Genomic DNA, 23975 nt, shown 5'->3' on the forward strand with positions numbered 1-23975 from the left:
TTAACTGCTTTACTCATCGTGTTTCAGTATTAACAGTCCTCTAAAAATCTCTTAAATGTTGCTTGACTCTCATAATTCCACATTTAACTATCTTCCATAGTAAAGACAATTTTCTTAGAAGCACAGAACTGATAAACAATTTTTCCACATAATAGTGTTCAGCCTCTTTAAAACCTTTTCCAAGACCTGTCATAATCTGATGTCAGTGTTCATTCCTACTTGGATAACCTTATTTCCCCCTTATTTTCTTAGCTCCTAAGAAATGGTTCAGTGGAGCCAGAAAAAGTCATGCTAGGTCAGTTCAGGAGATTGGATAAAAATAACAACCATTTAAAAATGTGTTCTTAAAATATTTCCACTACACTGTTTGGAGGTGGAGTTTTTTTTCCCCCAAAGCAAGTCTAGTCTCCAGTTCAGATTAGCAATTGCCAGTACAAAGGAATTTTAAAATTCTTTAGTTGAGCTAAATTTTCAGAAATGACTAACACCACCACCACCAACAAAAATGAATCTGACTTCTGTTTGCTTTGTCAGAATTAGTATTTTCTTTTATTCCTCTGTCATTAAATACTAATATTCTTATATTTTATCAGACCATGTGATATAAAGAAGAATAAGATTCAGTCCTTCTGTGGCCTCATAAGTATAAATTATTCACTTTGCAGCCACTTACACTTATGATACCAATATAAACTTTCTCTTTGAGAATTTAATGTAAACTTTTATGTCCGTATTAATCCTCACATCCATGGTAACTCCCATTGCTGATTTATCAAAATCTTCATTTTCTGTAACTGTATTCTGTGTGCTGATCGAACAAATCCTGTTTTCATTTATTCATCCATTTCAGCAATTTTGTCTTTTTTCCAAAGTTGACTCACAAACTCCTGGTTTGATTCTAAGATGTTACTTATCCAAGTATGTACTCAAGAATTTCATTTCTGTTAAGATTCTCATTTCTGTGATAGACTGAACTGCATATTAATGAGCCTTGACATATCCATTGTGAGTTTATAATATGTTATGAGCAAATTACATTTAGACATTTCCTAAATTTTTTTCCCACACAGAAAGTTTCTAAGGCATTTGTTCAGTCTATGCATATGCCCATTCAATTTCTGCAATGCAAATACAGAATACTATATTTGACCTACTTTGAATTTTGTATTTATTTTTGTAAAGAGACTATGTTTGATAGAATTTAGTTAAAATATATTTTAAAGACAAACAGAGATGTCATCCACTGGTTTAGTCTCCAAATGCAAACAGTGGCCAAGCATGGACTGAGGCTTGATCTAGGGGCTGGGAACTCAATGCACTTATCCCATGTGGCTGGAAGAAACCCAGTTACTTGCATCATCACCATCACCTCCCAGTGTCTGCATTGGCAGAAAGCGTCAGGAGTTGGAGCTTGACCTAAACTCAGGCACTCTGATATGGGATGTGGCTATCCTAACTGATATCACTTACTAGGCTAAATAGCCACTTCCTTATGTTGCTTTTTTTTTTTTTTTTTTTTTGACAGGCAGAGTGGACAGTGAGAGAGAGACAGAGAGAACGGTCTTCCTTTTTGCCATTGGTTCACCCTCCAATGGCCGCCACGGCCGGCGCGCTGCGGCCGATCCGAATCCAGGAGCCAGGTGCTTCTCCTGGTCTCCCATGGGGTGCAGGGCCCAAGCACTTGGGCCATCCTCCACTGCACTCCCTGGCAACAGCAGAGAGCTGGCCTGGAAGGGGGGCAACCGGGACAGAATCCGTCGCCCCGACCGGGACTAGAACCCGGTGTGCCGGCACCACTAGGTGGAGGATTAGCCTAGTGAGCTGCGGCGCCGGCCCCCTTATGTTGCTTTCTAAAAGCCAGAATTTCAGTCTGTTGATAGGACTTTTATCTTTAATGTGTAACTGTTGATATTAAAATTTTTCCCAGGGTTTTTCTGTTCTTTTAGTAAAGCATTAGAAATACATGTTGGGTGATATGCACCAGAATTATTTACCTGTATCAATCCCCAGCAATTGCATTCAATACTAGATAGATTAATGAAGGCAATAGAGGACACTACTTAGTTATGGTTTTTCAATGTTTCAATTCTAATAATAACACTATTAAACAGCTCATATTTCATTATGTATTCTTAGTATTCAAATCCACATATTTTACATAAAGTCATCATTATTTTCACCAAATCAGCACCCATTATTTGAATGATATTCTTCAGTTCTATCAAACTCATAATCATATTTTAAATGTTCTAAGATTTAAAAACAGTAATTTGGCAATATATTAAAACATGGTGATTACCTTGTGTTTTCTAAATGAATGCTGAGAATCTATATGGTTAGTCTTTGCAGTTTTGTCAAATACCTTCAGTATAAATAATTGGCTAACAACTTTTTCTGTACATTTCTCAATCCCTCTCACAACCTTTGTTTCTTCCTTCCACCTGAAAATTTATGACACAACTGTCGATTTTTAGATTGCTTCAGATCTTTTTATGGTCTCAGCCTATCAGAGATAGTTGACAAGGCTCACATAATTTAATTCCTCAATACATCATGAGTATGTAATTAATTTAAACAACTAGATGCTTTAAGAAACAATATCTCTGGTCATTTATACTGCTTTTCTCTGGTTCTTAAATTGTGTACTAATATATTTATGAAATCCATTGAATAGCTTCCTGTCTCTTTTACTGTTCCCTAAATATGCTAGCATTATCAATATCATTGGTCTTTATATAAGCATAACTTCAATGAATTTGATTGAATTTTTCATCTTAAACACATTTTTACAAACTGTTTTGCTTTTAGGCCTTTTTACTATTTTTAGCTCACACACAGGTTGTTTTACATCATTTTATGCAAGTCAGATACTGGATTAACCTTCCCCTTTGTATGTTGTCTTTGTGAATATTTCATTCATTGTCAATTTCTTTTGGTGAAGTGTGGGGAGCAACTGGGAGCAACTCGGACTAGACTAAGTTACTGGAATTAAGACTTATTCTATGCATCTGCTCTCCCACAATATGGTGCTGGGAGAGGAGGAAACAGCTTCTACCCAGCTGCCTCCAGTTCAACCAATAAACTGTAGGACCTACTCCTGATTGGAGGAGAACAGTGTACTCGGCGTGTGGGTAGCAGAGTTGGGATTGGTGGAAGAGGACTATAAAGGAGGAGAGAGACAACATGCACCAGGAACATCTAAGGGGAACGTCTATCTGAAGGAACACCTGTGCAGCCCCCGAGAGAGCCGGCCGGCGGTGTGCCGCTCCCCTGCAGAAGTGGGGAAAGTGGCCAGGGGGAACCGCCCTTCCACGGAGGTGGAAGGGTCGGTAGCCAACCCGGGAAGAACCCGCAGCAAACCCGGGAAGGGCCGAGCAGACAAAAGAACAGCGCAGGGTCCTGTGTCGTTCCTCCATGAAGAGGGGGAGCGACATAATGGTGCCGTGACTCGGATAGGAAACCTAGGAGGGAAGAAACGGGAAGAAGTGGGAAAATACCGGAGAGAGAGACTAGCAAAGAGCCTAGGGAAAAGCCGGACGAAAAAGGTGCCGGAAGAAGCTATCAAAAGCTTAGGCATAGACTCAGATACGGACTACGGGGGAAAGCTGGGAGAAATCTCTAAGGTCGAAAGCGAAAGTGAAAGCTAGAACAAACAAATTTGGATATGAATTGTGGGGAGAAGCCAGGAGAAATGAGGGAGGAATATTGTTCGAAGAAAAGTTAGGGAAACATACCGGGTAGAGAAAAATGTTAGGATGAAGCCGCGGGGGCAGGCCGAGGTGGAAACGTAAGCCAGGTTGGAATTCTTTAAGTCAGCCCGGGGAGCAAAAGGCGAAAAGTAAAACCAGAAGCGGAAACGTAAGCCAGGTTGGAATCCGTCAGATTAGCCCGGGGAGCAAAAGACGGGAAGCCAAACCGGGAGCGGAGACGTAAGCTATAGGTTGCATTTCGTCAGGTTAGCCCGGGGAACTTAGACTGAAAACTAAACCAACCGGTGGCGGAAATGTGAGCTAGGCTGTGTGATTCGCGGAAGCCGCCGCGTGCAGAGAGAGCACGGGGCGTGAATAGATAGGGAACGTGGGGCTAGTGCGAGGCCATGGTGCGGGCGCGAAGGGGCGCGGAGACCGCGGAGTGCGTGCGCGAAGCCGGGAAGCCACGGAGATGAGAGAAGCGTGGGCTGAAGCAGCTCAGAGCCGGGAAGCCGCCGAGAAGCAGCCTCGGGGCGGGCGCCGGGAAGCCGCAGGGATAAGAGAAACAGAAATTTAGAAGTAAAATGAGAGAAATAGGAATGCTGGCAGATAGAAGTAAAATGGGAGAGATAGGAATGCCCGGAGATAGAGAAATAGAGAAAAATAAGGCCTCCCCTCAACATGGCAATGAGAGAGCTTGGATTCGGTCTGCCTGATTAGGGAGGTGGTGAGCACCTGTGGGCGGCTAGCAGCTTATGCGCCGCAGGTCACCAAAGACAGGCACGAATTAACATCAATAAGTCTCCCCACAATACGGCAATGAGAAGGCTTGGGTTCAGTTTGCCTGATTGATAGGGCTTGTAAGCACCTGTGGGCAACTCTAGCAAGCAGAGCAGAGTGTGTGCCGCGGGGCACCGAAGACAGGCGCGTATCAATGCCAAAAATAAAAAGAAAGGGGGATCTGTGGGGAGCAACTGGGAGCAACTCGGACTAGACTAAGTTACTGGAATTAAGACTTATTCTATGCATCTGCTCTCCCACAATATGGTGCTGGGAGAGGAGGAAACAGCTTCTACCCAGCTGCCTCCAGTTCAACCAATAAACTGTAGGACCTACTCCTGATTGGAGGAGAACAGCGTACTCGGCGTGTGGGTAGCAGAGTTGGGATTGGTGGAAGAGGACTATAAAGGAGGAGAGAGACAACATGCACCAGGAACATCTAAGGGGAACATCTAGCTGAAGGAACACCTGTGCAGCCCCCGAGAGAGCCGGCCGGCGGTGTGCCGCTCCCCTGCAGAAGTGGGGAAAGTGGCCAGGGGGAACCGCCCTTCCACGGAGGTGGAAGGGACGGTAGCCAACCCGGGAAGAACCCGCAGCAAACCCGGGAAGGGCCGAGCAGACAAAAGAACAGCGCAGGGTCCTGTGTCGTTCCTCCATGAAGAGGGGGAGCGACAGTGAAGCAAATATTATTCATACTACATAAGTAAAATCCATATCATCGTATCATTTATGTTAAAGGGAGAATATTTTATCTCATCCAGTTAAACTTATATTAAATTTCTCTATCAAAGTCAAGTATTTGCCTGTCTATTTCAAAGTACTTTCATTTTTATTCCTTCCTTATTTCTCTATGAATATCCCTTGGTTTTCCTTGTTCCAAATTTCAAATTAGTTTTTGGATCTTTCTGTTTCATCTCAGCACATTCATATAAGTAGTAGTTCATGTCATCATTTCTGTTATTTTTTTAAATCATTTTCTGTTATTTTTTAAATGAATATTTTTATTATTGAGTTGAATTCTTTATATATTCCATTTATTAAGCCCTTGTCAGATGCATAATAGGCAAGTGTTTTTTCCCATTCTGTAGATCATCTCTGCTCTTCTGATTATTTCCTTTAATGTATAGAAATTCCTTAATTAGATGAAATCTCATTCTCCTACTTTTTCTTTTGCTTCCTGAGCTTTTCGGATCTGCCCATTCCAATGTCTTGAATAATTTCTCTTATTTTTCCTTCTACTAGTTTTCTATTCTGTTGCTATATGTAGCTATATTTTTCCATTAACATGCTGTTATTTTTTTAAGATTTTTATTTATTTATTTAAAAGTCAGAATTAAAGAGAGAAAGAGAAACAAAGAGAGGTCTTCCACCTGCTGGTTCACTCCCCAAATGGCTGCCTTTAAAAAGAAAAAAAATCTTTTACCATTTCAACAACAGAATAACCTAGAGGCTGTTCTGTTAAGTGAAATAAGGTACACACAGAAAACAACTTCTAAATGATCTTGTTTATGTTTGGAATCTAAAATAGCCAAACTTGTAGTAGCAGAGAATATAAGGGGATCTGCTTTCTGCTCTTTAATTCACCCATCAGATCAGTTATATCTGCTTATAAGAGGCTGTGATGGGGAAAAGGAAGAGGAAAATCTTCCCATTGTAGTATTTCAAGTGATAGGAAAAAAATGATTCCCTGCTAATTATTTGTTATAACCAACTGCTTATGCTTTAACCAAGTGAATTGCACACAATTTATTGCAAAGTGTTTGCTTTTTTTTTCTTTTCTCAACTAAGCTAATCAATAGATGAAGCCAATCAATTACTTTTAAGAAGGGAGAAGTGCTTGATCAAAATGGATTCCCAGTCAATATTTCAGGTGATCAGGCTGACAGGTAAGCAATGCTCCTTACAATCGGTGCCTTCATGCATCACACATTTTGGAGACAAGATGGCTGCTGGAGTAGACTTAGTGTTATCTGCTGAATACATTTTTAGCCTCAGCACAATACGTAGGGTGACTTGAAAATTGACCCCAACAGATAAACATTTTCCTTACTAATAGTAAACTCTCACTTTAATGACATTTTTTAAACTTCTTGGAATTTCAATGTGCTAATGGATAAGTACATTGTGCTTAAAAGCATCTTAAAATTTTTACTGCCTTGTCATTAGAGTAAATGTGAATAGTGTCTGTGGTATTGTCAGCGGCCATTTACAGGGAGTGTTGAAGTAGTCCCTTGTTGGTTTAACTAATTAGACATGAGTTGTTAGCTCTTTTTATTATTTTTGAAACCACTTACATTAGTGTAGTAGATTTTGCATAATTTATCTAGTACTACACACTGGAAAATTCTCTGTATCAGCCATGGGAATGTTCACTGCCAATTTGTTAGTGGTTGATTACCATCTCAGGTTGTCTTAGAGGATAATACATTTGTTTGAATAATAAATCCATGAGAAGGATTTTTCCAGTTTTAATTATTAATGTTTATATTAAAACACTATTTTCAAATTTAACAAACATAAATATTATTAAAATGTACAGTTATTGATTTGCAAACTTGTTTCATTATTTTAAAAGCAAATTTTATCAGGCTGTTTTAGTTTAAACCACCTTTTTCAAAAAGAATTCTCAATTTAGTATACTTATTACTTCTTTTTAGGTCAGCTACATCATTTCATCATATTACAGTGGTATAAATGGCTAACATAGATAGAGTCTTCATTTTGCACATGCCATGAAACCCTTGAATATTAAAATAATCTTGTTTTACACAGGTCCTTGGTAAGTGAACCATGGAAAGCAAGAACATAGTTCCAATATGCCTGGGTTTTAGTTGACATGGTGTTTTGCAGAACAAAATCTTACATTGGGAACAGTGTAGGCTTCATCTCTAAATTACCATTTGGCATAATTAAATATTTCCTATTTCTAAGCATTAAAGAGTGTGTTTTCAGTGAAGAATTCTCAAATTAGCTGAAATGTTAGCTATGAACATGCAATATTTCTAGGGAATAATTTCTATGCTTCTCATTAAAGTTTTCCAGAAATGAAAAATATAAACAGTATAGGTTTAATATTATTATTTGATATTATTTTGAAGAGTAGTCAGCATTGGGGTTCCCTTTCTGTCCATATAACATGTACATTTCTTCTTTAGACTTCTGAAATTTGCCTTGAAAACAACAGTGGAACATTTATTAGCTGTGATACACTCATAAACAAGGGGAATAGTGGCTTAATTTTAAAATAAAATAATCATTTGAAGATAGTTTTAAATAAATTATTTGTATAATTTTAAATGTGTCAATCATTTAAATTTTTGAAGTCATAATTATGGTACACATTTATAATCTTTACACAGTTAAAATTGTATTGTTTATATCAGTTTTTTTTTTTTTTTGACAGAAAGAGTTAGACAGAGAGAGAGAGGGAGAGAGAGAGAAAGGTCTTCCTTCCATTGGTTCACCCCCAAATGGCCGCTATGGCCGATCCGAAGCCAGGAGTCAGGTGCTTCCTCCTGGTCTCCCGAGGACCTGGGCCATCCTCCACTGCCTTCCTGGGCCATAGCAGAGAGCTGGACTGGAAGAGGAGCAACCAGGACAGAATCCGGTGCCCCAACCAGGACTACAACCTGGGGTGCCAGCACCTCAGGTGGAGGATTAGCCAAGTGGATTAGCGGCACTGGTCCTGTTTATATAAGTTTTAAATTTGATAGTTCACATACATTTTTTCATGTTTTTGCAATGTTTTTCATAGCTTAAATAAGGATAATTTTACAACATCCTATCAGGCCCACATTTTATCAACTTCCACTCATGCCATTACTGTGGGACAAACAGACATCAGCTGGCCTGTTGTTATAGAAAAGCGAAGGAGATCTTAGACCCCCCAGCAGCAGACCTGTACACTGAAGTAAATTCACCCAGCTTAGCTTTGTCTAGGTTAGTGTACTTTAGTCATTCTTTGTTGTTTTGCATTAATATTGACTGATCCTTTATCAAAACAAGTATTCTGGAGATTTTTTATCTTGCAAGAATTATCAGTATTTATTTCTTAGACACAGTATCCACACTAGGCATAATTTTCCTTTCTAGGTGGAGTCTTAAAACTGCCATGCAGTTATTCTGTGTGGTCACCAAGAACAAGTTCAGTAATATTAACAAAATAAAACAACCACCAACCTCAATCAACTGGAGAAGCAATACAGATTTCATATAATTTGAACAGATCCAAAGACACTGTAAATTCTTATCAGCAAAAGGTCTGCATGACACATGATCTTTGGCTTGATTATTTTATATAAGTGTTCAACAACTTGTAAGGTGTGTAGCACATATTGGACATTGAGTAAGTGACATAAAGTAAATCAATTCCTTTGCTTGTAACAAAATTTTTAAAATTGTTCTGTTTTCTACAAACGATAAGAATCATATAAATACCAAACCACCCAACAATACTACTCTTAAATTTCAGATGAGACTAACAAAATGACAGTTAGTCATTGCATTTATATTTTTATCACCCTTGACTAATTGTTTCTTAGTGAGACTATAGTAGAAAATAATATAATGATTTGTATGTCACATTTTCTGCCTTTTCTAATTTACCTTTCATATTACTTGTGAAATTATCTGTCCCTCTAAAACAAAATAGATGATTGTCATTTTTTGCTTAAAAAATGTAATGTCCTATTTATTTAACATGAGATTTAGATGTTTTCCCTGTTTTATCATTTCAATCCAATCCTAATATACCCCCCCTTCTTTTAAGCCTATGTAACCTAAATCCTACTTAATACAACTCACACGATACCCTGAGGCCAAGTTATAAGCTATTTCCTCTTTCTGAGATGCATTTTTTGTTCTGTTGTATCTACCAAAGAAACTTCTACCCATTTTCCAAAACTCAACACAACTGTCGTTTCCATGAGGTTGACACTGATTGCTGTATCACAGGCAGAGACAATTCCCTTACTCTCTGTATATCCATAGCAATGTGTTCATATTTCTATTATATTGCCTATTATCCTTTGCAATAAACTTCACTAGAATTTTTGTTAGTCAAAGATAATAGACTCTTCTTCTTTGAGTTATAATTGTCCTATCATACACTAGACTGTTGCTAATCTCTTATTGTGCCTAATTTATAATAGGCCTGAATGCATATGGAAAAACAGCACTATAGGGTTTGGTACTACCCATGGTTTCATGAATTCAGTGGACATCTTTGAATGTCTGTCTCACAAGCAAGAGGGACCTAGTGTATTCACTGTTAAATCCTCCACATATGCTTCTGAGGATTCTCATGCATTCTGTGCTATTGTTAGTATTGATTAAAATTCATTATGATTGCTTGTTCAAGTACCTTGGTATCCTGATGATAAAAGAGCCCAATAACATTCCTGTTCCACTCTTACACACAAGCTATTTAGTTAGGTCCCTGGTATAATTCTCATTCTTTCCTTTTATCTGGGACCTTGAAATTTTCTTCCAATCACTGACTTAAGAGCTTTTGCTATTCAAACAATCCATTAGGATGTATGATATTGTCAGTTAATCAAAGTATAATTATTTGTCTTTTTTTTTTTTGCCTAGAAACCTTTTGTTTAAGGTATACAAACTTCATACATTTCACATACACAAATTTAGGAAGATTGTGATTCTTCCTTCCCTCAAATCTGGACTCCCATCCTTCTTTTAATTAAATTTTTTCTTTATTTGAGATGGAGGAGAGAGAGAGAGAAGGTGGAGAATGGGGAATGGCCACTTCTGCAGATACTTGCAGGAGCCAGGGCTGGTGAGGTCAAAGCCAGGGACTGGGAATTCTATTCAGATCTTTTACATAGGTGATAGGTGTCTAGTTGTTTAAATCATCACCTGCTGCTTACCAGGGTGCAGGTTAACAGGAAGCTGGAATTGGGAATAGGACCAGAATTCAAACCTAGGCACCAATGAGATGTAGGCACTATTCCCTGTCCGCACTCTCTACCCGCTCCAGTATTGTAGTAACTGCTAAGCCAAATGCTTGTCCCACCTATCTCTTTTAAAATTTATTTATTTATTTTTTTAACTTTTATTTAATGCATATAAATTTCCAAAGTACGACTTATGGATTACAATGGCTTTCCCCCCATACCGTCCCTCCCACCCACAACCCTCCCCTTTCCCACTCCCTCTCCCCTTCCATTCACATCAAGATTCATTTTCGATTATCTTAATATACAGAAGATCAGCTTAGTATACATTAAGTATGGATTTCAACAGTTTGCTCCCACACAGAAACATAAAGTGAAAAATAATAGATGATTTTTTAAAATGATGATGAAATCAGAGCAGACCTATTGTCATGTTTAATCCCAGTGAGAGTCAAGTTGGGAATTGTTTGAGAGACAGGGGGACAGAGTTAGCTAGAGATAGAGCCTCTATCTGTTCATTCTCCAAAAACCCACAGTGGTCTTGAGCCATAGCCAGGGGCTGGGAACTAAATCCAGATCATCCTCTTTACCCCCCACTCCCTGTGGGTGGCAGGCGTCCTGCTACTGAGTCATAACCACTGGATGCTGGGATCTTCATTAGCAGCAATCTGGAACCAAAGGCCAGAGCCAAGAGTCAAACTCAGTTGCTTTGATGTGGGATGTGGGTGTCTTCCCAGTTTCTTAATTGCTAGGCCAAATGCATGCTTTTTAAACTATTACTACTTCTGTTCAGAAACTCTGGACTGCTTTCTTCTACCCACTAAGTAGGTCAGATGGAGGTCAAAAAGATCAATGGCATCCCAAGTTAAAGTATGGCAAACTACTGGCTATTCAGACTTATAGGTGATAATCTACATTCAATGTTCAAAATAACCCATAGACTTTCTAGTCATGTCCTAAGTTTCTTTTATCAGCCTAACATGAAGGCCACATGTCTCAGGATGAAAAACCTACAGCTATGACTCATATATTTGAAAATAAAATAATATCAGAGAGTTCTCTAAATTTAATAGAGCTCCTAGTATATAGTGTTTTCTCAATGAATATTTATTTAATTGAATGAGTGATGTTTGAAAAAATGGAACAAGCGTTTCATAGAATTTAATGTATTTCTGGATTTTCAGGCCAAGTATTAAGTGTTTGGGAAGAGGGTCATTATGTACTTAGTTTTGTTTTTTTTTTAAATGTATTTATTTATTTGAAAGGCAGAGTTACAGAGAGAGGAGGGAAGAGAGACAGAGAGAGATCTTCCGTCCTCTAGTTCACTCCCCAAATGACTGCATATTCAAAGGCTGGGCCAGACTGAAGCCAGGAGTCAGGATCTTCTGGGTCTTCCCTATAGGTACAGGGGCCCAAACACTTGGGCATCTTCCGCTGTTTTCTTGGTTGGATTAGTGGGGAGCTGAATAGGAAGTGGAGCAGTCGAGATTGAACCCGCTCCATATGGGATGCTCGTGTTGCAGGCAGTGGCTCTAACTGCTGTGCTGCAGTAACAGCCTGTGAACTTAGCTTTTATGAAACACAAAGAACAGTGATTAACCCGTGGTGTGGCTCAATGTTTTAAATACAAGGCTGCTTCAAAAAGTTCATGGATAATGGAGTTAAGAGATGTTTCTTTTAGATAAAAGGAATTTTGAAATTCATGCATATATGCATAGTTTTTTCATAATATGCATGGGTTTCAAATATATCTGTACCAAAATAAACTTGTTTTTTAGTTTCATTTTATTCAAACTTTTTGAAGTAGTCATGCATGATGGATAAAATTATTGGAATTTCTTTTATTTCTCCTCTTAGATAATCAATTATGGACATAAACAAATCATTTTTATGAGACTGAGGTAATTGTCTTTCCTACATTTAGGAGAAATTCATATGGGTCAAATAACTAATTGCATATTTTTTATAAATTAGCCAGAATGCTTAAATATAGTGAAAGGTTTTAGATGTGATAGTTGGAATCTAATTTTGGAAAACTCTCGATGGTGAAATTCTGGTTCTCTGAGAATATACAGGATATTTCATATGTCTCTATAAAACTCAAAAAAATCACTTTGAGAGATAATTCTATATGTAATATGTATAATTTAAAATTGTATATTATTAAATTGACCATGAAATTCTTGTCATTATGTCATAGCTATTATATTTTAAAGCAATGAAAATTTATTTTTAAAAGATTTTATTTATTTATTTGAGAGATAGAGTTACAGACAGTGAGAGGGAGAGAGAGAGAGAAAGGTCTTCCTTCCATTGGTTCACTCCCCAGATGGCTGCAACGGCCAGAGCTGCACCCATCCAAAGCCAGGAGACAGGAGCTTCCTCTGGGTCTCCCACATGGGAGCAGGGGCCCAAAGACTTGGGCCATCTTCTACTGCCTTCTCAGGCCATAGCAGAGAGCTGGATTGGAAGAGCAGCTGGGACAGGAACTGGCACCCATATGGGATGCTGGCACCGCAGGTGGCATATTAATCTGTGCCACGGCACTGGCCCCTTAAAGCAGTGAAAATTATACTCATTTAGACTTCTAAATAAAGGATGCTGAATTTCATTAATATACACTCCAGTTTAATTGTGAAGTTTTCCCTATCAATTCATATTTTATTAATGAGGTACCACCCTATTATCTAAAATATTCCTGTGAAAGTAAGTTTTTATGCATTTCAAATGTATGAGAACAATTATTCACTATGCTATTCTTCTGTACTTGAACTGACCCTGAATATTTTATATATATAGTTTTCTTTCCTTCATGAAATTATCATGTTTACCAGAACATATATAAGAAAAAAAAGAACAAGACTTTTTTTCTCATCATGTTACACTTGCACTCAAATCAAACATGATCTTTGATATTTAGAAAGAGAATATTTTAGATAAAGCTATTCTTAAACCAATGCAATTAATGTTATGACAAAGCATCTTGTACACATACACATACTAAGTTTTTTTTTAACTTTTATTTAATGAATATAGATTTCCAAAGTACAGCTTATGGACTACATTGGCTCCCCCCCCATGACTTCCCTCCCACCTGCAACCCTCCCCTTTCCCTCTCTCTCTCCCCTTCCATTCACATCAAGATTAATTTTCAATTTTCTATATATACAGAAGATCAGTTTAGTATACATTAAGTAAAGATTTCAACAGTTTGCACCCACATAGAGACACAAAGTGAAAAATACTGTTTGAGTACTCGTTATAGCATTAAATCTCAATGTACAGCACATTAAGGACAGAGATCATACCTGGGGAGTAAGTGCACAGTGACTCCTGTTGTTGATTTAACAATTGACACTCTTGTTTATGGCATCAGTAGTCTCCCTATACACCAGTCATGAGTTTCCAAGGCTATGGAAGCCCCTTGAGTTCTCCGACTCTTATCTTGTTTAGACAAGGTCATAGTCAAAGTGGAGGTTCTCTCCTCCCTTCAGAGAAAGGTACCTCCTTCTTTGAAGACCAGTTCTTTCCACTGGGATCTCACTCACAGAGATCTTTCATTTAGGTTTTGTTGTTTTTTTTTTTTTTTTTTTTTTTTTTTTTTTTTTTTTTTGCCAGAGTGTCTTGGCTTTCAATGCCTGAAATACTCCCATGGGCTTTTCAGCCAGATCCGAATGCCTTTAGGGCTGATTCTGAGGCCAGAGTGCTGTTTAGGACATCTGCCATTCTATGGGTCTGCTGTGTATCTCGCTTCCAATGTTGGATCACTCTCCCCTTTATTTATTCTATCGGTTAGTATTAGCAGGCACTAGACTTGTTTATGTGATCCCTTTGACCCTTAGTTCTTTCATTATAATCAATTGTGAACTGAAATTGATCACTTGGACTAGTGAGATGGCATTGGTACATACCACCTTGATGGGATTGAATTGGAATGCCCTGGTATGTTTCTAACTCTACCAATTGGGGCAAGTCAGCTTGAGCATGTCCCAAATTATACATCTCTTCCCTCTCTTATTCCCACTCTTATATTTAACAGGGATCACATTTCAGTTAAATTTTAACACTTAAGAATAACTGTGTATTAATTACAGAATTAAACCAGTCATATTAAGTAGAACAGACAAAAAAACTACTAAGAGGGATAATGTATTAAGTTGTTCATTAACAGTCAGGGCTATGCTGATCAAGTCACCGTTTCTCATAGTGTCCATTTCACCTCAACAGGTTTCCTTTTTTGGTGTTCAGTCAGTTGTCACCGATCAGGGAGAACATATGGTATTTGTCCCTTTGGGAATGGCTTATTTCACTCACCCTGATTTGTTCCATATTCCCCATTTTGCTGCAAATGACTGGATTTCGTTGTTTCTTACTGCGGTATAGTATTCTAAAGAGTACATATCCCATAATTTCTTTACCCAGTCTACCATTGATGGGCATTTGGGTTGGTTCCAGGTCTTGGCTATTGTGAATTGTGCTGCAATAAACATTAGGGTACAGACCGCTTTTTTGTTTGCCAATTAATTTCCTCTGGGTAAATCCCAAGGAGTGGGTCGAACGGTAGGGTTATCTTCAGGTTTCTGAGGAATCTCCAGACTGACTTCCATAGTGGCTTGACCAGTTTGCATTCCCACCAACAGTGGGTTAGTGTCCCTTTGTCCCCGCATCCTCGCCAGCATCTGTTGTTGGTAGATTTCTGCATGTGAGCCATTCTGCCCGGGGTGAGGTGAAACCTCATTGTGGTTTTGATTTGCATTTCCCTGATTGCTAGTGATCTTGAACATTTTTTCATGTGCCTGTTGGCCATTTGGATTTCCTCTTTTGAAAAATGTTTATTGATTTTTGTGCATTGATTTTATATCCTGCCACTTTGTCAAATTCCTCTATGAGTTCCAATAGTCTCTTAGTAGAGTTCTTTAGATCCTCTAAATAAAGAATCATATTGTCTGCAAAGAGGGATAGTTTGACTTCTTCCTTCTCAATATGTATTCCTGTAATTTTTTTTTCTTGTCTGATGGCTCTGGCTAAAACTTCCAGAACTATGTTAAATAGCAGTGGTGAGAGTGGGCATCCCTGCCTGGTGCCAGATTTCAGTGGAAATGCTTCCAACTTTTCCCCATTCAATAGGATGCTGGCCGTGGGTTTTTCATAAATTGCTTTGATTATATTGAGAAATGTTCCTTCTATACCCAATTTGCTTAGAGTTTTCATCATGAAAGGGTGTTGCATTTTATCAAATGCTTTCTCTGCATCTATTGAGATAATCATATGGTTTTTCTTCTGCAGTCTGTTAATGTGGTGTATCACATTGATTGATTTGCGAATGTTGAACCATCCCTGCATAACAGGGATAAATCCCACTTGGTCTGGGTGGATGATCTTTCTGATGTGTTGTTGTATTCTATTGACGAGAATTTTATTGAGGATTTTTGCGTCTATGTTCACCAGGGATATAGGTCTATAATTTTCTTTCAGTGCTGCATCTTTCTCTGGCTTAGGGATTAAGGTGATGCTGGCTTCATAGAAAGAATTTGGGAGGATTACATCTTTTTCGATTGTTCTGAATAGTTTGAGAAGAAATGGAATTAGTTCTTCTTTAAATGTCTGGTAGAATTCAGCAGTGAATCCGTCTGGTCCTGGGCTTTTCTTTGTTGGGAGGGCCTTTATTACTGTTTCAATTTCTGTTTCAGTTATGGGTCTATTTAGGTTTTCTATGTCTTCATGGTTCAATTTAGGTAGGTTGCATGTGTCCAGGAATCTATCCATTTCAGATAAATTTTCCTGTTTGCTGGCACACAAGTCCTTGTAGTAATTTCTGATGATTCTTTTTATTTCTGTGGTGTCTGTTGTTACGTTTCCTTTTTCATCTCTGATTTTATTGATTTGGGTCTTTTCTCTTCCTTTGTTAGTTATTTGGGCCAATGGGGTGTCAATTTTGTTTATTTTTTCAAAACAACAGCTCCTCGTTTGGCTGATTTTTTGAAATTTTTTTTGGATTCAATCCTGTTAATTTCTTCTCTGATTTTAATTATTTCTCTTCTCCTACTAGATTTGGGTCTGGTTTGCTGCAGTTTTTCTAGATCCTTGAGATGCATTGAAAGCTCATTTATTAGGTGCCTTTCCAATTTCTTGATATAGGCACCTATTGCTATAAACTTGCTTCTCAATACTGCTTTTTCTGTATCCCATACGGTTTGATATGTTGTGTTGTTATCCTCATTTACTTCCAGAAAGTTTTTGATTTCTCTTTTGATTTCTTGAATGACCCAGTGTTCATTCAGGAGCATGTTGTTCAGTCTCCATGTGTTTGCATACTTTCTGGGGTTTCCTGAGTTGCTAATTTCCAGCTTCATTCCGCTGTGGTCTGAGAAGCTGCATGGTATGATTCCAATTCTTTTAAATTTGCTGAGACTTGCTTTATGGCCTAGTATGTGATCAACCCTAGAGAAGGTTCCATGCACTGCTGAAAAGAATGTGAAGTCTTTAGATGTAGGATTGAAAGTTCTGTAGATATCTGTTAGATCCATTTGGGCAATAGTGTCAATTAAATCTGCTGTTTCCTTGTTGATCTTCTGTCCGGATGATCTGTCTATTTCTGAGAGTGGAGTATTGAAGTCCCCCAGTACTATTGTATTGGAATCTAAGTCTCCCTTTAAGTCCCTTACATATCTTTTAAATAGACCGGTGCCCTGTAATTAGGTGCATATACATTTATAATAGTTACATCTTCCTGTTGAATTGAACCCTTAATCATTATATAGTGCCCCTCTTTGTCTCTCTTAACAGTTTTGTATTAAAGTTTATTTTGTTGGTTATTAATATGGCTACACCTGCTTTTTTTGGTTTCTGTTGGCATGGAATATCTTTTTCCAACCTTTCACTTTCACTCTGCTTTCCTCTTTGTTAGAGAGATGTGTTTCTTGTAGGCAACAAATAGTTGGCTTTTGTTTCTTAAGCCAATCAGCCAATCGGTGTCTTTTAACTGGACAGTTTTGGCCATTAACGTTTAATGTGACTATTGATACATAGTGACTTTGCCCCGCCATTTTCCCAGAGATATTTTCTAGTATATGCTTTGAGCTTCCCATGCTCTTTTACTGGTAGGTTTTCTTCCTTTCCCTTCTTTCATATTGATGGCCGTGTTTCTGTGCTTCTGAAGTATCTTTTGCAGGGCCGGATGAGTGGCGACAAATTCTTTCAACTTCTGTTTGCTATGAAAGGTCTTTATTTCACCTTCATTCACAAATGAGAGCTTAGCAGGATATAATATTCTGGGCTGGCAATTTTTCTCTCTTAGCACCTGTGCTATGTCTCGCCATTCCCTACTAGTCTGTAGTGTTTCTGATGAGAAGTCTGCTGTGAGTCTAATTGGAGATCCTCTGAGAGTAATATGACGTTTCTCTCTTGCACATTTTAGGATCTTTTCTTTATGTTTCACTGTGGTGAGTTTAATTACCACGTGTCGTGGTGAGGATCTCTTTTGGTCATGTTTACTGGGGGTTCTATGAGCTTCCTGTACTAGGATGTCTCTGTCCTTCTCCAAACCCGGAAAGTTCTCTGCTAGTATCTCACTAAAAAGGCCTTCTAATCCTTTCTCTCTCTCCATGCCTTCAGGAACTCCTAGAACTCTAATATTGGTTTTTTAAATAGTATCCTGTAGATTCCCCACAATATTTTTTAGATTTCTAATTTCCTCTTCTTTTCTTTGGTTTGACTGTATGTTTTCCTGTGCTCTGTCTTCTAAGTCCAATATTCTCTCTTCTGTTTCACTGACTCTGTTTTTTAGACTTTCTAATGTGTTTGTCATTTGATCTATTGAACTCTTAATTTCATTTTGATTTCTCTTCACTATCACACTTTCCTGTTCTACTAGTTTCTGCATTTCATTTTGATTCTTCCTTAAAATTTCATTTTCACCAGAGAGATTTTCAATCCTGTCCAATAAGGATTTCTATAGTTCAAGGATTTGCTTTTGAAAACTTCTAAATGTTCTTATCATAAATGTTTTGAAATCCATATCTTGCATTTCTTCTATCTCATCATCTTCATAATCTTGGTTTGGGGTGTTTTGTTTATTTGGAGGCGTCATAGTGTCATCGTTGATCTTGTTCCCTTGATTTTTGTGTTTGTTGGTTGGCATTGTTAATTATCTTCCCTCACTGTGAGTTTTTTTTTTATTATTATTTATGCTATGTCTGTGTTAAGTGGACTGCCTGCTATTGGAGGAGCCTTGGAGGCTTGAGATGGGTGTGGCCTGAGAGCTCTGCTTGGTTCTTCTGGGTTACGGGTGTGCAAAGTGACACCCTCAGGTTATGCGTGGTAAATCTCTCTTTCTCTATTTATTTATTTATTTATTTATTTTTTTATTCAGGAGGTAAGTAATACCGCATGGCTGAGCAGAATTGATGGTATTTAGCTTCCGATCTCTGGCTTCTACCCAAAGAGTCTGTGCCAGTTCAGTGTCTGCTGTGGACTCCCACTGGGTTGCCTAGGCTACTGAATTGTAGCCTTAGCTCTCCCCTTTTGTTATGTATATCCCAAGTGGGGCCTGCTCTTTGTCTCTTGCTTGTCTTTGCAAGGTTGGCGGAGAGAGAGAAACTTGTTTGTACCAGTACCCCTCCTCCTTTTTTTTTTTTTTTTTTCTTCTCTCCTGTAGTCAGTCTGGTGAACTTTCCTGCTTCAAAGCCCGCTTCCCTCTAGATTCTGTCCGCCATTTCCCCACCAATGTCTCCGGTTACTGAGCTCACCTCCGCTTCCAGCGCCTATGTGTGGACTCAGAGCCCTGGGCATCCCTCCTCTCCCCGCTGGTGTCTGTGTGACATCCACTTCCCTTCCCACACTGGCGCACAGACTCTGCAACTCCCGCGGCTCGGCTTCCGTGTGGTGGGTGACCTTGCTCTCCCAGTAGGTCCTCTGAGTCACAGCCACTAGATCTGGAGGAGTTTCCTCTGCAATTTTTTCCTGATCCTTTTTCTGAGGCTACCGTTAACTCCACTTTTATTAAACTAAATTTTCCCGGACTATCGGTGCGCATCCTCACTATTCTGCCATCTTGGCTCCACCCCACTAAGTTCTGTAAATTGAAACAACTGCCTCTTTTGAAAGAAGGTTTAACTATTGGAAATAAGCATTGGATTTGGACTAAGGGTGCGTGGAGCCCAGCCTTAATTCTACCACCAGTGTTTCTATTTATTTATTGTTTATTTTTTTATTAGCACCATCTTCTGATTCTTCCTGGTCTGATGCAAATAATTTAATCTCTTATGTGAGATTCCCAAGGTCAAAATAGAGGTACTATTTAGTTTTCAGATGACTTTTAGCTTTAAAAACATATAACATTGGCGAATTTTACAAATTTCCTAATATGATTATTGATATATTGAACACAATTTATGTTTTTATATGTATAATATAGACATCAATATTGCCTGCCAAAACAGGAAAATGCAATAAATTTAATGAGAAAATGGACAAATAGTAAAAATAAACAAGTCAAGGACAAGGAAAATAGGATTTTTAACAAATAAAAGATAAAATTAATGTTCAGACATACTATAAAGTAATGCAAATGGAAAAGTAATAAGCCAAGATAAAGTAAAATGAAAAAAGACTGATATCTTAGGAAAGAAGGATGGAGAGCAGAGATCATGATGTTTTGAAACTTAATTTGAATTGTTTTCTGGATCTTGAATATATTCTTCCTGCTCATGTTTTCAAAACTTTATTATATAAAGAGAACAGTTTTCATGTGTTTCATAGATAACATTCTAAGAAGATAACCGTACGTCCCTCTCTCCCTCTCTCTATTCCAAAAGCTTCCCTCCTTCCTTCCTTCTTCTTTTTTTTTCCTTTAATTTTTTGCATAGAACAGTTCAACTTAACTTATATTCACAGGCTTAATCTACCACTAACCATAGTGTTCAGCAAGTGAAAAGTAGAAAGACTGCTGTTTCACAGGAGTATAGACAAGGGCTAAAAATAATCAGTCACATTAATTATTCTCATTGTGAATTAGAGACAAATAATCTAATTTTTCCTTGATTGTTTTGATGTCATATATTCTTTCTCTTAATATTTAAATGTTCCTCTCCTTTTTTTTTCCCTGTCATTGTCCTGCTGGCTCTTTAAATGACAGTGACCTGGGCATATTTCTCCAATGCAAAATTAAACTTATAATTTCACCAAGTACAACAGACAGGTTAAGTGGTGGATGAAGAGTCAGACCTCCTGAATTAACACCCTTGTTCCTCACTTAATTCCAGCAAAACTTTGGCAAGTTACTGTTCTCTTTGTGTCTTGGTTTCTTCTTGTAAAATGGGAATGAAAATAATGGAGATATGTCATAGAATTTTCATTAGGGTTAAATAACTTTAAAGTAACAAGTGCTAAAGAATTTTGTTATAAAATTTTTAAAAACTTTGGGTAAAGTAACCATTGCTACTGAGGAGACTGCATACAGGTTATTTTATTTTCTTTTTTTTTCTTTTTTTTAATTTTTTTTTCTTTCTTTTTTTTTTCTTTTTTTTTATCTTTTATTTAATGAATATAAATTTCCAAAGTACGACTCATGGGTTACAATGGCTTTCCCCCCCATACCGTCCCTCCCACCCACAACCCTCCCCTTTCCCACTCCCTCTCCCCTTCCATTCACATCAAGATTCATTTTCGATTATCTTAATATACAGAAGATCAGCTTAGTATACCTTAAGTAAGGATTTCAACAGTTTGTTCCCACACAGAAACATAAAGTGAAAAATAATAGATGATTTTTTTTTAAATGATGATGAAATCAGATCAGACCTATTGTCATGTTTAATCCCAGTGAGAGTCAAGTTGGGAATTGATAATTTCTTTTTTTTTTTTTTTTTTTTTTTTTTTTTTTTTTTACAGAAGATCAGTTTAGTGTACATTAAGTAAAGATTTCAATCGTTTGCACCCCCATAGAAACACAAAGTGAAATATACTGTTTGAGTACTCGTTATAGCATTAAGCCTCAGTGTACAGCACATTAAGGACAGAGATCCTACATGAGGAGTAAGTGCACAGTGACTCCTGTTGTTGACTTTACAAGTTGACACTCCTGTTTATGGCATCAATAATCTCCCTATGCACCAGTCATGAGTTTCCAAGGCTATGGAAGCCCCTTGAGTTCTCCGACTCTTATCTTGTTTAGACAAGGTCATAGTCAAAGTGGAGGTTCTCTCCTCCCTTCAGAGAAAGGCACCTCCCTCTTTGAAGACCTGTTCTTTCCACTGGGATCTCACTCACAGAGATCTTTTTGCCAGAGTGTCTTGGCTTTCCATGCCTGAAATACTCTCATGGGCTTTTCAGCCAGATCCGAGTGCCTTTAGGGCTGATTCTGAGGCCAGAGTGCTATTTAGGACATCCGCCATTCTATGAGTCTGCTGAGTATCTCACTTCCCATGTTGGATCACTCTCCCCTTTATTTATTCTATCGGTTAGTGTTAGCAGATACTAGACTTGTTTATGTGCTCCCTTTGACTCTTAGTCCTTTCATTATGATCAATTGTGAACTGAAATTGATCACTTGGAATAGTGAGATGGCATTGGCACATGCCACCTTGATGGGATTGAATTGGAATCCCCTGGTATGCATACAGGTTATTTATCACAATTCAGGAAAAACTGTCCTGATCTCTCAAATGTTCACATTTACAAACTTTCCACAATTTAAGACTTAGCTAATAATTTAAAGCATTTAACATACTATGAATAAGTATTTTATTTATTTATTTATTTATTTATTTTTAATTTTAATTTTAATTTTATTTTTTGACAGGCAGAGTGAACAGTGAGAGACAGAGAGAGACAGAAAGGTCTTCCTTTGCCATTGGTTCACCCTCCAATGGCCGCTGTGGCTGGCGTGCTGGGGCCAGTGCACCGCGCTGATCCAATGGCAGGAACCAGGTACTTATCCTGGTCTCCTGTGGGGTGCAGGGCCCAAGCACTTGGGCCATCCTCCACTGCACTCCCGGGCCACTGCAGAGAGCTGGCTTGGAAGAAGGGCAACCGGGACAGAATCTGGCACCCAGACCAGGACTAGAGCCCGGTGTGCTGGCGCCGTAAGGCAGAGGATTAGCCTAGTGAGCCGTGGCGCAGGCATGAATAAGTATTTTATAGAGCTTGTTTTATGTCAAGAATTATAGCATATACATTCATTTGAGTTATCTCTATAATTTCTGTAATAACTCTGATTTATCATTTTGCTGATGAAGTCATGCTAATTCAAAATGATAAATTGTTTCATAGTTCATGTCTCTATTACCACAGAAAAGAAAAAGAAGAAACAGATGGAGGAAGAGAAAAAGTAGAAAATAAAGGAAGAGAGGGAAGGAGGAGGAGGAGGAGGAAATGGAGGAGATGTGGGAGCAGAAACAGAACATCCATAATGGTGTCAAAAGTAGGAAGGACAAGGAGATGGAAAGAAAGACCATGTGAAAGAAAAGAACGAACCAAAATTCTGGTACCTCAAGAGATGGAGCCAATGATAACAAAAACAGGTGAATGTGATAAGGGGAATGTTCATAATTATGTTGGTTGGTCACTAATTCAGAAACAGAGAGAGAGAGTGAGCGAGAGAGAGAATTTCTGCTTAGCTCTCTCACCATGTTTTTCTTAGGATATAGTACTCTACTTTCTCTTGATTTTATTTCTTATCACATTTTCCCTGGGCTTCTGTATTCTGGTAACACTGACCCCTGAGTTACTCCTGAACATATGGAAAACACTAATTCTTGGGCCCTTGTGCCTTTTCTCTGTGTGCTTGGCTTTTCTCTCCAGATACCTGCTTGGTAAGTTCTTCTTTCACTTCAACTATTGCTCAAATATCTGCCACAAGGAGGCACTCTCTGAGTACTCTACTAAAAGCTATTCTCACTTTGTAGTAGATTTTTGTCCTTCTAAATCACCTTCATTTTCTCAAATCCGTTACCTATTATCGTTTCTTTCTGTATTATAAAAATTATTTACTTGTCTGTCTCCTCATAGTGAGTGACTTGGGAGGAGTTGCTTTGTTTTCTTTATTGCTGTATCTGCAGGACTTTGAAGAGTTTCCTATTTATAGTGAGTGCTCTATATTTTTTGTTATATAAATGAATAATCTTATTTCATGCCAAGAATTGTCCTCAGTGCTTTACATATATTATCTCATTGAACTAAATAGGAACCTCAGCAAAAAAAGTATGTGTTAAGTCCTATATAATTGGCATATTACCTAAAAAAGAAACTAACAGAAGTTAAATCTTTTGTGCCAAATCTGATAGCTACTAACTGTTGGATTACATAATCTCACCTCAGTGCACTGCTTGTAACCATTGAAATACCTGGATCAATATCTAATAGCAATTTTGCAGAACGAGGGTCTAAATAAGTTGAACTCTATAGCTAGTCTGACTCAATATGCTTTTCCTGATATTGTACTAGATAGAAGATTCTTGTATGTTTAATTATAACAATAACTCTTAAAATAACAATAACTGTCAAAATAAGCATAACAATGACTCTTACCTGGTCTGATTTGCAACTCTTGAAGCTAAGTCTCAGAAATATTTTATTCAGAGAAAAAAATGAACAT

General features: G+C 38.0%; 1 long non-coding RNA gene across 1 annotated transcript in view; it reads left to right on the top strand.

The window, feature by feature from the left end:
• LOC149126306 (uncharacterized) overlaps positions 1-23328 on the top strand; it is a 125131-nt gene extending 101803 nt beyond the window's left edge. The window contains exons 3-4 of the long non-coding RNA XR_016234950.1: positions 6258-6355; positions 22673-23328. This is a non-coding gene — a long non-coding RNA (uncharacterized LOC149126306). The remainder of the gene's footprint in view (positions 1-6257; positions 6356-22672) is intronic.
• The last annotated feature ends 647 nt before the right edge of the window (positions 23329-23975 follow it).

The sequence above is a fragment of the Oryctolagus cuniculus genome, chromosome 6 (assembly GCF_051225735.1).
Source record: "Oryctolagus cuniculus isolate XC-2025 breed Fujian yellow rabbit chromosome 6, ASM5122573v1, whole genome shotgun sequence".
In the NCBI taxonomy this organism is placed as follows: Eukaryota; Metazoa; Chordata; class Mammalia; order Lagomorpha; family Leporidae; genus Oryctolagus; species Oryctolagus cuniculus.